Source organism: Danio rerio, chromosome 11, assembly GCF_049306965.1.
Source record: "Danio rerio strain Tuebingen ecotype United States chromosome 11, GRCz12tu, whole genome shotgun sequence".
Lineage (NCBI taxonomy): Eukaryota > Metazoa > Chordata > Actinopteri > Cypriniformes > Danionidae > Danio > Danio rerio.
Genome location: NC_133186.1, coordinates 41,447,289 through 41,461,533, shown reverse-complemented (window position 1 = coordinate 41,461,533; position 14,245 = coordinate 41,447,289). Strand labels below are relative to the sequence as shown.

At 40.1% G+C, this 14,245-nt stretch overlaps 1 protein-coding gene and 1 long non-coding RNA gene across 5 annotated transcripts in view; one reads left to right on the top strand and one right to left on the bottom strand.

Annotated features, from left to right (window-relative positions):
• Window positions 1-14,245, bottom strand: part of LOC137496660 (uncharacterized) — a 148,989-nt gene that overhangs the window by 36,913 nt on the left and 97,831 nt on the right. The gene's annotated exons all lie outside the window — the stretch shown is intronic.
• The window catches only part of cldn19 (claudin 19), a 40,664-nt gene that overhangs the window by 8,683 nt on the left and 17,736 nt on the right, over window positions 1-14,245 (top strand).

The window sequence follows — 14,245 nt, the reverse complement described above, 5'->3', positions numbered from 1 at the left end:
TCGAGTCCCCAGACGCGCATGGCACGCGCGCGCACACCGAGTCTCTGTTACTGCGCTGTGTCGCCGCGCCCTCAGCCCTTGGAGCGACCCCTCGTTCCTACAGGCCTGGGTGTCTCTAGAACAGGCGTCCAGTCTTGTTGTCGTTTCAGCAGACGCTTCCAACACGGGCTGGGGGGCTGTGCGTTGCGGGCATGCGGCTGCGGACCTGTGGAAAGGTACCCAGTTGCATTGGCATATCGCCTGGAGCTGTTGGCAGTGTTCCCCGCTCTCCACCGTTTTTTTCCGGTGTTGGAGCGGCAACACGTGCTGGTCAGGACGGACAGTACGGCGGCGGTGGCGTATATCAGCCGTATAGGGGGTATGCGCTCTCGCCGCATGTCTCAGCTCGCCCGCCGTCTGCTCCTCTGGAGTCATCCGCGGCTGAAATCGCTGCACGCCATTCATATTCAGGCAAGCTCAACCGTGCAGCCGATGCGCTCTCACGGCAGCCTTGCGTCCTGGAGAATGGAGACTCCACCCCGAGTCTGTTCAGCTGATATGGGCGCGATTCGGGGAAGCCCAGATCGATCTGTTGCTTCCCCCGAGATCGCTCATTGCCAGTTGTTCTTTCCCTGACCGAGTGCTCTCGGCACGGATGCACTGGCTTACAGCTGGCCTCGGGGCACGCGCAATACGCGTTTCCCCCAGTGAGCCTGCTCGCGCAGTTACTGTGCATGGTCAGGGAGGACGAGGAACAGGTTGCTGGTTGCGCCCCTCTGGCTCAACCGGACCTGGATGTCAGAGCTCTCCCTCGCGATAGCCCTCCCCTGGCAGTCCCTTCGAGAGAGCACCTACTCTCTCAGGGACAGGGCACCACCTGGCACCCTCGCCGATCTTTGAAGAGATTTTTAGACGCGAGGAAGACTTAGGTAACCTCCGATTGCGGTGGCTAATACCGTCACTCGGGCTAGAGCCCCCTCCCCGAGCGCGCCTATGCCCTGACGTGAAGTCTATTCACTGAATGGTGTGTCTCTCGCTGAGAAGACCCCCGTAATTTGCCAGATCAGCGTTGTGCTTTCTTTACGCCGAGAGAAGTTGGAGAGCAGGCTGTCGCCCTCCACACTCAAGGTTACGTGGCTGCCATCTCCGCTCTCATAACGCGGTGGCTGGCAGCACCGTGGGAACGCATAACCTCATCATCCGGTTCCTCAGGGGCGTTAAGCGAATTAATCCACCCCGCCCCCTCTCATGCCCTCTTAGGATCTCGCCCTCGCTACACAAGCCGCGTCAGATCCCTTCGATCCTCGACTCAGTATTTTCTGTCCCTGAAGACAGCTCTGCTGGTCGCGTTGATATCGATTAGAGGGTCGGGGACCCGGAGGCATTTTTCGGTCAGTGACTCGTGCCTGTAATTGGGCTGGCTTCTCTCACGTATGAGACCCCGCCCGCGATATGTGCCCAAGGTTCCTACCACTCCGTTTTAATACGAGGTAGTGAGCCTGCAAGCGCTGCCCTCGGAGGAGGCAGACCCAGCCCTTATTTATTGTCCAGTTCGCGTTTTGCGTATTATCCGGACCGCACTCAGAGTTTAGATCATCTGAGCAGCTCTTCGTCTGTTATAGCGGTCGGCAGCAGGGAAGTGCCGTACCGAAATAAGTTCCCACTAGATTGTGGATGCCTTTCTTTCACTATCAGAGCCGAGATGAGCCGCGTCCCCCGAGAGCGCGTGCGCACTCCACTCGGAGCTTCGCATCCTCTCGAGCGCGCGCACGCGGCGCCCCTCTAACAGACATCTGTAGAGCTGCGGGCTGGGTGACACCCAACACATTTGCAAGGTTTTACAATCTGCGAGTGGAGCCGGTTTCCTCAAGGGTATTAGGTAACCCTTGGTGATTGAGGAAACAATTCGGTAGGGTGTTGAAACACGCTTGCTGCGCCATTTTCCCTAACACGGAGATACGTGCGCCTTTTTATCTGTCAGTAAAGTTCCCCGTCAGGTGAGCCCTGCAGATTCCTCCGTGGCCCCCAGCACTGACTCAGCGGAGGAGTCACTTGCTGGCCCAATACGTTGTAGGTCTGCCCGCTGGTCAGCCCGCGTTTTGGGTAAAGGTGCCTGCTATGCGTGGTCCCCACTAGGCGATCCCATATGCTTATTCAGCCACGGTTAAGTCCCCCCCCCCCTGGGCGGACCCGTGTCTTCCCTCCCCGCTAACCACTCTTTTGCTATGCGTACTCCCCCTTTTTAGGGCTAGTCCATATGTAAATTCTGCCATCTATCCCCCCTTGGGTAACGGATGGCCTCCGCAGCGTCCTCCCTATCGGGATTGCACGCTTCCCAACGTACTGTCGTATTTTCCTAGAATTATCTAGATGCTCACGACTTCCCAAAAAATATATATAAATCCGTAAAACTTCTGTTGAAGTAGGATAAATTAGGGCCAGGGACACGTTGGAGGACCGCGCCCCCCATGATGCGGGTGCGTCACGCTTGCTTGACTATCTCCTCATCGGGGGTGTTGGTAAGGTGCAGTCATTATGGCGCTTTCAATGGGCTCCCAATGCGTGGATTTTACAATCAAATCCACTTATAGTGCTGAAGTTCCCCCCGAAGGGGAACGTTCGAGGTTACTAAAGTAACCCTTCGTTCCCCGAGGAGGGGAACGGAAGCACTATACTCCGTCGCCATAATGACTGTCCCTTAGCTGTTGAAAGTCTCTTCAGCTTAAAAAGGATAGCGTCTGCTGCGCCAGGTGAGCTTATATACTCAGTTGATTGCTTATGCCGCTCACCTGCGCAGGCTTGCGCTGCCAATTCATTCTTAATTGGCCCGTTCAATACTCTTTCAGACGAGTAGCTTCTGAACCGAACCTCCCAATGCGTGGATTTTACAATCAAATCCACTTATAGTGCTTCCGTTCCCCTCCTCGGGGAACGAAGGGTTACTTTAGTAACCTCGAACGTTTTTTTCTGTTTTTGTATGTTCTGAACTTTTGTGCTAATCAGGTCACGTTATTGATGATAATACAGTCACTTACTGCATTCATCATAAGGCAAAGCAGCTCCAACTCGCACTAAACACTCGGCTTATGCTAGTTTTGTTGAATAAAATCAGCAAACAATGCAAAAGAAATATGACAACGAGATGCTGCGCTGCCAGAAGCTTGTATTATTGTCGGCTAACGTTAGTGAAAGAGTCGTTCGGGGGATTCATTCACAAACGAATCGCTCTCTCCGTCAGTATGAGAAGTGAAAGCAGGAGAGGAGCTGTGTTTCAGGACATGATTAGAATAAATTTAACAGGGAGGGTGAATAGTACATTTCTGTACACACAAACACAAGCTTTTTGTCAGGAATGCCTGTGCGCTCACTGATCCATCAATGTAGAAAAGTGATGTAAAATTATGATTTTCGTAATTAGAAAAAAAAATTACACACTAACATCCAGGAAAACTCCCGATCATAGATATATGTGTACATGTGTATATCTCTGGCTTTGGATGGCCACAGTCCTCCACTGTACCTTGGTCCCGCATTCATTTGAAAGGAGCGCTACCCTGTAGCAAGATGGCGGCGCTATTGACGCGTTCCGTCCAATAGACAACAATAGGCCAGGCGACATCTAATGTATATATCTATGGTATTAGGCAAGCTGCTAATTCACGTTCGGGGATTTAGCTCATAAATAGCATACAGTACCTATATCGCCTCGTCCACCCAACAAATTACTCGTGGTTGATAAAGATGCCGACTTGTTGCGCACAATCACAATGTAACAAGTAACAATAAGCGCCCGTTCAAATGTAGAGTAAAGAGTATATTCAATCGAAAATGTAGTCGTGTAAAGAGTAAAAGTTGCTTAAATTTTAATACTCAGTACAAGTAAAAAGTAGCCAAAAAATACTTAAGTAAAGTAACAAAGTCCATTTACTTAAGTACTTTACACCACTGGTAGATGAAAAAAAGAGTGCCGAGATATTTCGGACATATTCAGGCAGGCAGGAGAGTAGTGCAGAATGCTGGTGTAGTTCCAGTAAATGAACACTTCTTCAGTTTAGTTTAGTCTTAATGTCACTGTTCAGTTGAGTTCATTTCAGATCAGTGTACTGTACATGTCACTGCTGAAGGAAGATCCACCAGTGATCACATTTAAAATGAAAGATTACAAATGGAAACAAAAATCTTCCATTGGTGTCACTTGGATTTTAGAATGTCTTAAGCATCTACTGGGGCTCTGAGGACTGCATTATTTAAAGACGTTCTAGTGAACTTTCGAGTAAAGTTAAGCTTCGGTCAGATGACACGAATTTTTCACGATTTCGACACAATTTCCTTGACGTAAGGTGTCTTGGGGATTTGTAAGCGACAAATGGGCGTCATGACACAAGATTCAATCGTTCTTCTTGTGTAATGAGGCATAGTTCACGACAATCGATACTGTGCCTGCAACACCGCACGCAGAAAGTCTAGCATGTTTAATTTTCCCCTTAGTCATTTACTAGACTTCCTCATCTATGTTAAGCTGCTTTGACAGAATTTACATTGTAAAAAGAATTTTTCATTCTAATGTTTAAGATTTTTTAATGTTATGTTATATGAAAATGTAAGTGATACAGTGAAATGTCAGGTTTTTCTATATATTATCTAACTGGCTGACGGATCAGTTCATTTAAACGTTCCAAGTGCAAACAACAACAAAAAAAGCAACAGGACGATGGAATTTTTAGATTTTAGTTCTTATAGCATCATTGTCAATTTTTAACTTAACTTCTTAAATCCACAAAACTCCACAAAAATCTCCTTTAAGAATCTACTAGTGGGCTGCAGACTAGATTTCAGTTGTTACAGATTTGATTGACTGATGGAAACTAAATTGAACCAAAATGGTTCCTACAACAACGTCACTGGGAAACTTGCTTAAAGTTCCATCAAGTATCTAAAGGTGCTTTAAATAACATATAATCTAATGTGCTGATCTTAAGATCTGTCAAAAATACTTATTTTAAAACTACATACAGTTAAAGTCAAAACTATTAGCTCTCCTGTTTATTTTCTCCCCTAATTTTGTTTACTGGTGAACATATTTTTTTCAACAGATTTCTAAACATAATAGTTTTAATAACTCATCTCTAATAACTGATTTATTTTATCTTTGCCATGATAACAGTAAATACTATTTGACTAGATATTTTTCAAGGCGCTTCTATACAGCTTAAAGTGACATTTAACTAGGTTAACTAGGCAGGTTAGGGTAATTAGGTAAGTTATTGTATAATAATGGTTTGTTCTATAGACTATCGAAAACAAATATATCTTAAAGGGGCTAATAATATTGACTTTAAAATGTTTTTTTTTAATGTACAACTGCCTTTATTCTAGCTGAAATAAAACAAATAAGACTTTCTCCAGAAGAAAGAATATTATCAGACATACTGTGAACATTTCCTTGCTCTGTTAAACATCATTTGAGAAATATAAAAAAAACAAAAAAAACAAAGGGGATAATAATTCTGACTTCAACTGTATATGTATTCAATCATTTTCCCTTGGCTTAGTCTCTATTTCAGAGGTAACCACAGTGGAGTGAACTGCCAACTATTCCAGCATATGTTTTCTGCAGTGGATGCCCTTCCAGCCACAACCAAGTGTTGGGAAACACCCATAGATACTCATTCACACACACACACACAGAACATGCAAACTCCACACAGAAATTCCAACTGGTCCAGCTGGGACTCAAACTAGCAACCTTTTTGCTGTGCAGCGACAGTGCTAACCACTGAGCCACCATGCCACAAAATATATATGTAATTTATTCATTAATTCGTTTTCTTTTCAGCTTAGTCCCTTTATTAATCAGGAGTCGCCACAGCGGAACGAATCGCCAACTAATCCAGCATATATTTTACACAGCGGATACCCTTCCAGCCACAACCCAACACTGGGAAACACCAATACACTCTTGCGTTCACTCTTATACACTACGGCCAATTTAGCTTAATTCACCTACAGCACATGTCTTTGGACTGTGGAGGAAACTGGAGCACCTGGAGGAAATCCATAAGAACATGCAAACTCCACACAGAAATGCCAACTGACCCAGTCGAGGCTCAAACCAGCGACCCTCTTGCTGAGAGGCGATCATGCTACCCACTGTGCCACCCTACACCCCTATATATATATATATATATATATATATATATATATATATATATATATATATATATATATATATATATATATATATATATATATATATATATATATATATATTTATATGTATATACAGTTGAAGTTAGAATTATTAGCCCCGTCTGAATTATTAGCCCCCCTGTTTATTTTATTCCCAATTTCTGTTTAATAGAGAACAGATTTTTTTTTTTACAGATTTGTAATCATAATAGTTTTAATAACTCATTTCTAATAACAGATTTATTTTATCTTTGCCATGATGACAGTAAAATAGATATTTTTCAAGACACTTCTATAAAGTGTAACTAGGCTAATTTGGTTAACTAGGCAGGTTAGGGTAATTAGGCAAGTTATTGTATAACGATGGTTTGTTCTGTAGACTTTCAAATAAAATTATAGCTTAAAAGGCCTAATAAGTTTGACATTAAAATGGTTCCTAAAAAAATAAAAACTGCTTTAATTCTAGCCAAAATAAAACAAATAAAACTTTTTCCAGAAGAAAAAATATTATCAGACATACTGTAAAAATTTCCTTGCTCTGTTAAACATCATTTAGGAAATATTTAAAAAAGAAAACAAAAATTCAAAGGGGGGCTAATAATTCTGACGTTTTTTGGCAGTGGTTTCACAGGAGAACCATTTTGGGTTCCTCAAAGAACATTTCAGTCTAAAGCACTAAAAAGAACCTGTTCTTCTTAGTATAAAAAACATCTGAATCAAAGAAAAAGTATCTTCACCTTTAAAACCTTTTGTTGAATGAAGAGGTTCCATAAATCTTATAAGTCGTATTTTTAAGTATAAAATTACATGTTTGAATCTTAAAAAACAACCTAGCCATCATACAAAGCCCAAAATTGATCTTTATGACAAAAAATCTCTTTGCAAAACCTAAAATGCCATCGCAGAACATCTAATTCTTTTCAAGGGTGCCATTAATAATATTCATAACTGCTGTGTGATCTGTTAAAAAGCATTCGCCACAGCGCTGCTGTAATAGTGTAATTGTCACTTCATAAAGGAACTACTTTATCAAGAAAAACCTTTGCACAACCCCAACTGCCACTTTCAGTTTAATAACAGTTTTTTTGGAATATCAGTTGGTCTCTAGCTAGTAGACAAAGGCTGCACTCAGTTACTGTACTGCTGCTGCTGGAATCTATAACCCTCGGCCCACAAAGGGTGACGGGACCATCTGATTCCACTGTCCCCCTCCTCAGTCTGAGGTCATCTGCTCCGATAGTGACTTCTGTATGTACAGACAGCCTCCTACAAACTTGCATTGTTTGCCCTTTTCAGCAGCAGCTCTAGTGCCTTTTCTTGAATAACTGTTATTATGTGCTGTCAACTAAAGATAGTGTTTAGGATATATGAAGAACGCTCGGGCCACGCTAATTTTAAGTTAGAAAACTTGGATGGTAAACATTGCAAAATGAACTCTTGAGTGGAATGAATTGAAAATGATAATGTTTTGTTGTCATTTTAAAACTGAACGCATAGAGAAAAATACGAGATTGATATGTATGATAAATGCTGGGTTCTACAATCGATTTGTGTTGGGACAACATGAAATAATTAGGTAAAATTATTTGTTTTTACAAATTTAAGTGAATTAAACATGAAACAATTAAGTTGTCCCCACAAAAAAACTCAAGAATTGTTGTTTCAGCTCATATTAAATAAGTCGTTTGAATGTAGAATGTATGATAACATGATCCAGAAAAACGTATATATTGTCTAAAAGGGATAGCTAACCCAAAAATGAACATTCCCTCAATACAGTATGTAATCATACCCAAGTGGTTCCAAATGTTTATGAATTGCTTTCTACTGTTGAACCCAAAACAAGATATTCTGAAGATTGTTGAAAAAAAAAAAAAAAAAAAAAAAAAACGCAGAAATTTACATTGATAGTAAGAAAAGCAACAATATATATAAAAAAATACTATGGAACTCAACGGCTGTTTTTTTCCCAATGCTCTTCATACCGTACGTTCACACTGAAAGCGGCGAGTGTCAAAGTAGTCGGAAGTCATTCATTTTCAATGAGAGTTGGGGGCGATAAGCGCTGAAGAGCTTTGTCTTTGTCGTTTGGGCGTAGAGAAGAGTTGAAATCAAGTTAACTTTATGGTAATGAGCTATGACTTGATTCGGCGGCAAGCAATCAGAATATAGAAGTCCACCGCTTGAGAGGAGTTCAGAGAACACAGACCTGTAAACTTTGGTTTCGACCACAGTTGTTCCCAAGGGTTTAATTATTGCTATCGCCGGATTTACAATTATTTACAATGGTGCTAAGACCCGCGAGGCCGATGGAGCGAGTGTTTACAAGTGTCCTGTAAAGGAGCTCCAGATGGAGACTTTTGTTTTGTGTTTACCTTCTGAATAAAGATGTTGCACGTAAGCCGGTTCCCGCCTCTGAATGAGCGAGTTTTAGCTTCTTGTATTTTAGGGTAACGTTTATAAAAAAAAAAAACACCCACAAAGAAACACGACATAGAGGAATATAAACACCTCACTGCCAGCTAGCGTTTCGGAAGTGTTATTGCAGAGCAACACAAACAGAACACAGAAGTATAAATGCACAGCTACATGTACGGCAGGCACTGTGGATCACGCCAATCACTTGACACAGAAGTATAAACCAGCCAATAGCCCTCACAGATTGCTGAAGAATATATAATGTTATTCACCTGAACTACGTATCCTATTATGCCCCGCAGTCACACACCAGTTTCAGGTCACCTCCAGATTATACTCACACAAACAGCTGAAGCTGATCATGACTGATTACTTGGATTATATACACACCACTCACACACACACATTCTGGCTGAGTCTTGCTATAATGTAGTGAGTGTAACCTGAAACCGGTGTGTGACTGAAGGACATGATGGGGTATGTAGTTCGGGAGGGAGTGTTCTTCAGCCATCTGCAAGGGCTACATCACTGGCGATCACAACGGATTTAAGTGAAGTCAACTCAAAAAAGCAGTTGCCTTACAATTGTAAGATGAGTCAATGTTGTTTTAATATTTTACGAAGAAATTGAAGAATAGATAAATAGTTACAGAACTTTCATTTTTGGGTGAATGATCCTTTCAATCCTTAAATGTTAACCAATTTAATGTAAAACTTTATAACATTTCGTTATTTGTTCATTTAATCCAGTTAGCTAAGGTTGATATTAAAAAATAAGCACTTTAATGTAAGTAGACAACCAGAGGTCGTCAAAAACGATAATGACATCATCAATAGTGAGCGAATTTGTGTGAGGAAGGCATTGATGAGAGATGTTTTGAGTGACGTGTCAAGCGGCCCACAAGAGTGAACAATAGACAATGGCTGAGCCTCACATGCGGCTCTTCTTCAAACATGTTCTCCAGCGCTTGCCTGGCACTGCCAACCCTGAGCGGGACTCTAACTGCCCTCATTCACACTCCGCCTGGAGATCACAGTGCTACTTGGAGAAACACTCGCCTTGCAAATCAAGAAATAAAGCACAGCAAGGATAAAAGACTAGAAAAATAAGACCTACATGACATTATGCTTTGTGGGAATTATGAAAGTAACTCCGGAGAACAAATAGTGAAGTGTTTAAAAAGAAGTTAATTATTCTTATAAAATTATTATTAAAACAAGAGTTATTATTGCCTACAGTTCACCCATCAAATGTCAAAAGGCAACTTAATAGAATTAACAAATCAAATAAAGAATGGGAACAAAAACTTTTCATTGCAATATTACAGATGTCTTTATTAAATATTATTGTTCGGAAGAGAAACAAAGGGAAAATAATCTAAAAAAGGAAAACAGTGAACTCAGTGCTGTGTTCCACAATCGATTTGTGTTGGGACAACATGAAATAATTAAGCTAACTTAGTTTTTACAAATTTAAGTGGATTAAACATAAAACCATTAAGTTGTCCTCCAAAAAACCTCAAGATTTGCTGTTTCAGCTCATTTTAAATAAGTCGTTCTCTTTCAAATGTTGTTTAACAAAGAAAATACATTTTCACAGTATTACCTATAATATTTTATCTTCCTAATAAAGTCTTATTCTTTTAGTTTGCATAGAAAAAAACTTTACTTTTTTGTAAACAATATTATTATCCCCCTTAATTAATTTTTTTGATTGGCTACAGAACAAACCACTGTTGTCCAATGACTTGCCTATTTAACCTAATTAACGCAATTAACCCTTTAAATTGCACTTTAAGTTGAATACTAACATCTTGAAAATTTCTATTACTAAAATACCATGTGCTGTCATCATGGAAGACAGAAATAAATTAGTTATTAAAACTATTATTCTTTAAAATGTGTTAAAAAATCATCTCTGTTAAAAATCACTTGGGAAATATTTTAAATTGGCTGGTAATGTTGTCTTCAACTGTACACTACCTGACAAAAGTCTTGTCACTTATCTAAGTTTTAGGAATAAAAGATAATAACTTCTAGTTGACCATTTGGTATCAGGAGCACTGCAAAAAATGCTTTTCTTGCTTAGATTTTTTGTCTTATTTCTAGTCTAAATATCTAAAATTTCTTATATCAAGAAGCATTTTCTAGACAAGCAAAACATATTGTCTTGTTTTGAGAAATAAAATGCCAATATTAAGTGAGTTTTTCCTTAAAACAAGCAAAATAATCTGCCAATGGGGTAAGCAAATTAATCTTGTTTTTTCTTTTGACGTAAGATTATTTTGCTTACCCCATTGGCAGATTATTTTGCTTGTTTTACGGAAAAACTCACTTAATATTGGCATATTATTTCTCAAAACAAGACAGTATGTTTTGCTTGTCTAGAAAAACTTTTCTTGATTTAGGAATTTTTAGATATTTGGACTAGAAACGAGACAAAAAATCTAAGTAAGAAAAGCATTTTTTTGCAGTGAGTGGCTTATATGAAAGTCCTCTAGATTACGCTTATTTTACCTAAATAAAATATAATCATGCCTTGATTATTAATGATTAGGGGGTTTTTGTCATAGGTTTAGACACTGAAAGTGACAGAGGAGAATGTGTCAGTAAACGGATACTCTTGAGGAGGACCCTGATTACGAGGCATCAACCTCAGATGATAAAGACACTCCTAGTGTTGACCCTCCTGTTATCTCTCAACCACCAGCAGACACATTACCTTCCAAAAATGGAAAATTATGGTCCCGCTCACCACTTAAACGGCAGGGTAGACTTAGTGCTGCTAATGTCATCAAAATGGTTGCAGAGCCCACCAGATATGCTGTCAGTCATGTTCAAGGCATAAAATAAGCATTTCAGCTTTTCATTACACCATCAATTGAACATTATATACTTGAAATGACAAACTTAGAGAGGAGGAGGGTCTATGGGGACAGTTGAAAAAACTTGTGATTTGCAAGCCTACATTGGGTTGCTCATTTTAGCAGGAATGTACAAGTCCAAAGGAGAAGCAAAAGGAAGCCTTTGGAATGCTGACACTGGAAGGTCAATACTTCCAGCCACCATGTCTCTGAAGACATTCTCCCATATCAGACACTTTGATGACTAGGAAACAAAGAAGGGCAGACAAGAGCATGACAAACTTGCAGCAATATGGATGTATGGGATAAGAGGGTCCACCCCTTTCTTTACAATCCAGGCCCCCACATCACTGCGGATGAATGTCTCACTCCATTTCGTGGCCACTGTACCTTTAGACAAAACATACCTAGCAAACCATGTTTTTCTTGGTGTCAAATTGACCCCATACATAATTGTGTTCCAGTCCTTTTACAAAAATTGTTATTCTTTTCATATAAGTAACAAAAATATATACCAATAGCAAGTATAAAACTAATAAAACAACAAAATATATATATAAACAGAGTTTTCATGCTGATTTGTAAACTTGTCTATAGTAGGGTTGGAGTTTTGTACTTTAGTCTACTATAGGGTTGGGGTTTTGTATTTTAGAGTGTGTTTAAGAAGTCAACAAAGACATCAATTACCTGACACTAAACTTTTGGCAAAAATATTCTGAAGGTTTTAAATTGCTGGGGTCAAATTGACCCCAGTAGATAAAAAGGTGTTAGCAGATTTTAGGGTAACAGGAGGGTTAATCTGGGGTTGCCACAACGGAAAAAACGGCCAACTTATCCAGCATATGTTTTACGCAGCGGTTGCCCTTCCAGCTGCAATCCATTACTGGGTAACATCCATACACACTCATTCACACACATACACTACGGACAATTTTAGCTTACCCAATTCACCTGTGCTGCATGTGTTTGGACTTGTGGGGGTAACCAAAGGAAACCTGGAGGAAACCAAAACATGCAAACTCCACACAGAAACGCCAACTGATGCAGCCGAGGCTTGAATCAGCAACCTTCTTCAAATCAACAGCAAAAAATATGAAATTAAATACCCAAAAATCTAAACCTAACCCTTAATGCAGCTGAAATAAAAGACAATAAGCAAATTAATAAATCTGAATAAGATGAAAAAAAATTGTATGTCCTGATTAAAATTTTTCATTGATTAAAAAGTTTTGTCTAGATATAAAATTAAAGTACCATGGCAAACTCTTCTCACTTATTCATAATGATAAATTTCAGTTCTATTGAATGGAGGATGGCGATGTAGCGATGCAGTAGGTAGCTCTGTCGCCTCACAGCAAGAAGGTCGCTGGGACGCTGGTTCGAACCTCTGCTCAAATGGCGTTTCTTTGAGGAGTTTGCATGTGCTCCCTGCGTTCATGTGGGTTTCCTCAGGGTGCTCCGGTTTCCCCCACAGTCCAAAGACATGCGGTACAGGTGAATTGGGTAGGCTAAATTGTCCATAGTGTGTGTGTGTGTGTGGAAGTTTCCCAGAGATGGGTTTTGGCTGGAAGGGCATTCGCTGTGTAAAAACCTGCTGGATAAGTTGGCGGTTCATTCCGCTGTGGCGTCCCCGAATTAATAAAGGGACTAAGCCGACAAGAAAATGAATGAATGGAGAATCCCCAAACAGAAAGGGCAACCCATAATCTAAAGCGCAGTCAGAACAGAAGTGAATAAAGCACTAAAATCCTGCTTCAAAGGCGTCCTCCTCACACATAAATCACGCATCAAACGTCACATTATTAATTCTCCTTTTCTTTGAGATGCCGTTATACTTATTTTATGGTTTCAGTTTCTTTTTGATGCTACAATTTCAAAGATATCCATTAAAACATGGCCCTCTGAACTCTCCTTTTGAGAAGAGCCCAACAATACAGGAATAGTTCAGAGCATGGGGTTGGTGGTCTGAATTCCATTGTGTGATCGGGAGTTGAAGTTGAAGTCATTATCTGAGCTGAACTTGGCATGTTAGCATGTAGCTGTCACACAAAAAAGCAGGGACAATCCTTCTTTGTGGAAAAGCCACAGTAATCTCCTCTGTGCCAGACATGTTCAAATGTCACTCCTACAGCATTATGTATGAACTCAGCTCTGTGTGGGTTATCTGTGGAATTTTAATGTAGAAGAACGGCTAGAAAAAGCTCAAAATTGTGCTAAAATCTTTATTCGGAATACTGTGAATACATTTTTAAGTCATTATTTTCCTCAGAAAATCAGAAGATAAAAAATAGGGGGTATATATAAAATAGAGGCTTTATAAGGTGTCATTATTTAATGTATTAAACTAAAATGAACTCTGTTAAAGGGGTAATTCACCCACAAATTAATTCTGACATCATTTACTTGTTTCAAACCTTTAGGAGTTTTTTTTTTCTGTTAAACCTGAAAGAAGACAATTTGATAAATGTCACAAACCTGTCACCATTGACTTCCATAGTATTTGTTTTTTCAACTATGGAAGTCAATTATTCCAGGTTTTCAGCATTTTCAGCTTTTTTTTTTTTTTTTTTCAAAATTCATTCATTGATTTTCTTTTTGGCTTAGTCCCTTTATTAATCTGGGCTTGCCACAGTGGAATGAACCGCCAACTTATCCAGCACATGTTTTACGCTGCGCATCTATTTTTAAAAATATATTATTTAATGTTTGACAGAAGAAAGAAAGTCAGAAAGGTTTGGAATCACTAGAGGGTGAGTAAATAGTCAGTTGGGTGAACTATCCCTTTAACTAACGTTC